The 4,737-nt window shown below is 37.6% G+C and overlaps 2 long non-coding RNA genes across 3 annotated transcripts; one reads left to right on the forward strand and one right to left on the reverse strand.

Moving 5' to 3' along the window:
- Window positions 1-1,654: 1,654 nt before the first annotated feature.
- Window positions 1,655-3,462, reverse strand: LOC127130489 (uncharacterized). Of its 2 annotated transcripts, XR_007806477.1 has the most exons (4): window positions 3,234-3,462; window positions 2,400-2,540; window positions 2,153-2,269; window positions 1,655-2,049 (listed from the first exon to the last, which is right to left on the reverse strand). It is a non-coding gene; the product is annotated as an uncharacterized LOC127130489 (long non-coding RNA). The 2 variants fall into 2 exon arrangements; XR_007806476.1 differs by having other exon boundaries at window positions 2,153-2,540.
- On the forward strand, window positions 2,557-4,026 carry LOC127130496 (uncharacterized). The gene is made up of 2 exons (XR_007806478.1): window positions 2,557-3,255; window positions 3,422-4,026. It is a non-coding gene; the product is annotated as an uncharacterized LOC127130496 (long non-coding RNA).
- The last annotated feature ends 711 nt before the right edge of the window (window positions 4,027-4,737 follow it).

Genomic DNA, 4,737 nt, shown 5'->3' on the forward strand with positions numbered 1-4,737 from the left:
AGTCGACAAATCTCTACAAGACCACTTAGTCAGGGCATTCCCTTAAAGATCAACCAACCGAGGCCAAAGTCACTTCAAGGCTTGTCCTGGGGCAGACTACCCAAGACCATAAGAAGTCAACCGCTTCAAGAGATGGTTAATTAGAGGTATACAGTTCCAAGACACTAGGGCAGGTCAGGTTGAGATCGTCTCTAATAAAGTTCCTACATAACTTGTGACTGAGGCAATCCATGCATATACCTAATAGACTGGGGCAAGACTGCCCATAAAAGGGGAAGTTCCTCTTCATATTTTCAGAGCTTCTCAAAGCAGGATCCATTGTGTGCAAGAAACTTCTAAAGTTCAAGATGAATGTCGGGAAGTCAAGTTAGAAACATCTCATAACCTTCATCTGGAAGCCTTATAACTTAGCATAATATCTCCCGGTGTCCACCACACCAAGACCAACCTCAGGGACATTTTGTGGACCTTCAAAACCATTGCATAAGTCATCATGTCATGTATATCATTCATCTCGTGTAGCATGAAATCTCTCCCTAACAAGGAAAGCTAAAGCCCAAACCCTTTTGGCACATCCATCAAGCCCAATCCCTTTTGGCCAGTTCCTGAAACCCATTTTCACTTAGCACCTCCAAAGGTCCAACCTTGATCAAAACCATTTCAAAAACTAGTTCCTGCCTGTCACACCCAAAAAGTTTCCCTCCCATTTTCACCTTTTCACTCAACCCTTGACTTGAGAATCATCTACACACACTCATGTTTCATTCATGTGCATCATTCATGTTGACATTTGCTAATTGATCATCATAGATTCAAAGCTTGTGGCTTGCAGAGCTAGGGTTTGCTTGTGTATCAAACTCTAGAAGTATGACATGGCTCTTCATAGGCTCATCATGGGAATGAAACCCTAATTGATTAATCTTTGAGATATGGATTGAAGGAGACCTCATCATGGCACTCCTCGGGGCATCAAACCCTAATTTTTAGCTATGCAACCATGAGATCTTGGGGTTGGCTCCTGAGCATTGGTTGGACCATCTAAACCCTTATCATGGGGCCCATGTGTTGGGAACTTGTCTGTAAAGCCTCATGCTTGGTTTAAAGACCTTGGTTAGATGGCGTGCACCATGAAACCCTAATCAGGGAGCCTTTGTTCTAGTATGCCTTATGGGCTTGAATTTTCACCTTAGGATAGACTGAAACCCTAATTCACAGGGAGGAAGTTTTTAACCATTTTATCATGCATCATCAATCATTAAACTTGCTTTGTGCATGAGAATCATTCATTTGACCTACATGTCTATATGCTTGGATTTCACCTGGTTCAAGGCTTGATTCAAGCATCTACATGTGCATTCTACTTGACCATTTCTAGGCGATTGACTTAGGTATATTGGTTCTTTCAAATTCATAGGTCTTGGGCCATTGATTCATGATTCATAATTGGATTAGTACAATTATCTTTTGGTCCATTATTTTTCATTAATCAATTGTGATTCATAAGGGAATTATAGTGCCTTAATCCTTGATTCATCCAATTATTTTAGTCGGTCTAATTCATATGTTATAATACATTCATAATTCAAATGTTTAAAGGTGATTGATTCATTTGCTTTTAAGTCATGGATCAAATTTGGTTTTTAAGTAAAATTCATTTTTGAAATCAAATTGTTTAACATTCAATCATGGATCATTTCATTCAGACATATGTTCAATCAATCATTAAAATAGCATTTACATTGTCCATTACAAAAGGAAATACAAAAATGACTTTTTTACAAAGGGTTGACTTTTGGTCAACTATTGACTTTTTGGTCAACCAGTTGACCAAAGTCAACCAACCTCTTTTTCCATGACCTAAACCCTAATGTGTATTACATCTTCACTCTTGCATTATTTCATGAGATTTTATCATCATATTGCCTCATGGACAAGAAAGCCATTTTGCACCAAGTTTGCCATACCTTGAACTTGGTCATGCCTTGAATACACTTGGAATTTGCCTTGCAACCATGTCCAATCACACAAACCAGGCCTTTCACCAAAATACTGCAGCCATCAATCCAAACATACAAACCAACCATACATTACATTCCGCAAACATTGCCTAACATACTTTACAAAGCAATACATCTAGCCACTTGAAACTCACCATAGCAAGAGTAATTCCTGCAGCAATTGGCCCTGCAACATGCTATGACTCTGCTACATCAGACCATCATGATACAACACCATATGCCTACATTAAGTCCAAAATTCTGTAGCAGACCTACAAAACAACAATAATCAGTAGCAGGGAAATGGTTGACATGTGTTTAGTTCATTATCATTCACAATGTAGTAGCAGCAGGTACATTCATCATGGTTATCATCTTGTTCAAGCCAAACAACTATCATACCACATATTCATAGAGCCAAGGTAATACGCCACCATCAAGCACCATGTCATGCAATAATAATCATAACAAGCCATGATACTTTAGTCAACCATCTGCAGCAAGTGAAACAATCCAACATCCTAGACATGCATCAAACATATCCTGCATCAATCAAGCAAACCAATTGACATCACTACTTAAACTTTAACCTTTCCATCCAACACTACCATTGAACTACAATTTCATTTAGTTGACTAACCTCATTTAATCACAATTTTTCCATAAAACAAAAATTAACATCACACTTAGCAGCTCATTTTCAATAACACGAAATAAAACTAACTCGGTTTTAACACTAACCCAAAAATAATTGAACCTAACATACACATCACAACCATCGGATTTCATCATTGGACAACTAACATTTTCCAACTAATTGATTTACTAACTAACTTCTCACCGAGTTCAAGTCCATAACTAACTGAGTTTGCAGTTAACTCAGTGAGTCCAATCTAACCAACTCTTAACCTCACTCCTTTCCTCCGTTCTATTCGAGCCTACACCCTATATATTGAACTCTTCACCCTCATTCGAGCTACCACACACACCAATCATTAATCTCAAGAGTCTCTCAGGATCTCTCTGTAACTTCTCTCCATTACCCCTCACTCAGAGCTCATCTTCAGCAGCCATTGAAGCTTCATATTGAAGCTTCAACGTGCTCAAGCTAGACTTCAACAAAACCTCACTAGACTCAACTCAGTCTCAAGCTCTCTCAGATTCACACACAATCACATAGAAAGAAGGAGAAGGAAGAAGAAAACCAGACGAAGAGAAAGAAGATTCAGATCGTACCTGATTTCTGACCTCGGCTCTGGTGAGTGCTTTCCTTTTTCTTCTATGATTCACTTCATGTTGGTTACAGTGATGTAGAGGGAAGATTGGGGAATCAAAGCCCCAACCTATCGGGCTTTGATTCCAATTGGTTATGATTTAATTGTAGTTTAGGTTGTTAAGGTTCTTCCACCATTGGTTTTGATTAGGTTTGTGTGTGAGGAATCAGGAAGAATGGACATGATATTTGGGATCGGGAGAATAAGGTGAAGGAGTTTTTGTGCTTGGTTTAGAGGTTAGGGCTTCGCCGCCGCCAGAGGCAACCTCCGACACGGCGAAGGAGAAGGTCCGGTAGGAGGGAGTTTTAAATTATGTTGAACTTCTGACTTGTACAAGACACATGGAAAACATGGAAATATGTTGAAGTTGGGCACGTGATTGTTTTACATTTGAAGTCACTTATTTTACCCTGGAGTTGGGCTTTTCCGTTCGTAGACCATGGCCTTTTTCGTGTTACACCCTGATTCTTACAATGCACCCCCAACTCACCACAGTCCTGACCATTGGGCCAACAACGCTAGGCCCATCAGATTGAATCTTCTTTCTGGTTACTGTACCCCCGTTTGGGCCTACGCCTCAGCGACTCTTGGCACCCCTGGCTGCTAGTTGAACCCCAGGCCCTATTTTCATGTTTCTTAATTTCTTTTCTTTTATTAGTTTTTTTATATGTATTTTTTTGGTGTCTAGAGATAATTTTATGTAATAAAATGTATGTATGGATTTAATTGACTAATTAGGTTTTAATTAGAATTAATTAGGTTTTAATTAGAATTAATTAGGCTTATTTGAGATTGTGGTTAGATTTTAATTAGGATTTAGTTAGTTCTTAATTGAACTTTGATTTAGAAATTAATCAATAGTCATGTAAATTGATCTTTTTACCCCTAGGTTTCATCTTAGATCTTGAATTTCATGCTCCCTTAGATTAGGACTTTTTAGTCAACAACCATGTAAATTAATCTTAGATCTTTTTACCCCTAGGTTTCATCTTAGATTTTGAGTTTCATGTAAATTGATCATTTTGAATTGTTTTTCATCTGATATTTGATATATGGTTTAATTTGATCCTAATATTGCATGATCCCTTAGTTTAGCATTTGTACATATCATTTGATTAACCTGTAGATTAGGTTGTATATAATTAACCATTAATCTAATCCCTTTGACCTAAGTTGATCAAAATAAATTTTGATTAACTAAATCCTTTGATTTATGTATAATCTCACAGTCTATTCAAGTGATTAAAAGTCGATTGATCACTTGATAGGAGTAATTTCTGTAATGATGTGGATCTCAAGGCCTTAAGTTCATACTTTCATGCAAGGCATCACAATCAAATCAAGTTATGGACTATACAAATCATCAAAGGTGTTTCTTCAAAAGCTTGTCAATCAAGATTTAAATTATGTGACATGAGCCTTAAGAAATAGAGAATGAATGAGAGTGGAAAATTCCATTAACTCAT

This window comes from Lathyrus oleraceus, chromosome 1 (genome assembly GCF_024323335.1).
Source record: "Lathyrus oleraceus cultivar Zhongwan6 chromosome 1, CAAS_Psat_ZW6_1.0, whole genome shotgun sequence".
NCBI classification, from domain to species: domain Eukaryota; kingdom Viridiplantae; phylum Streptophyta; class Magnoliopsida; order Fabales; family Fabaceae; genus Lathyrus; species Lathyrus oleraceus.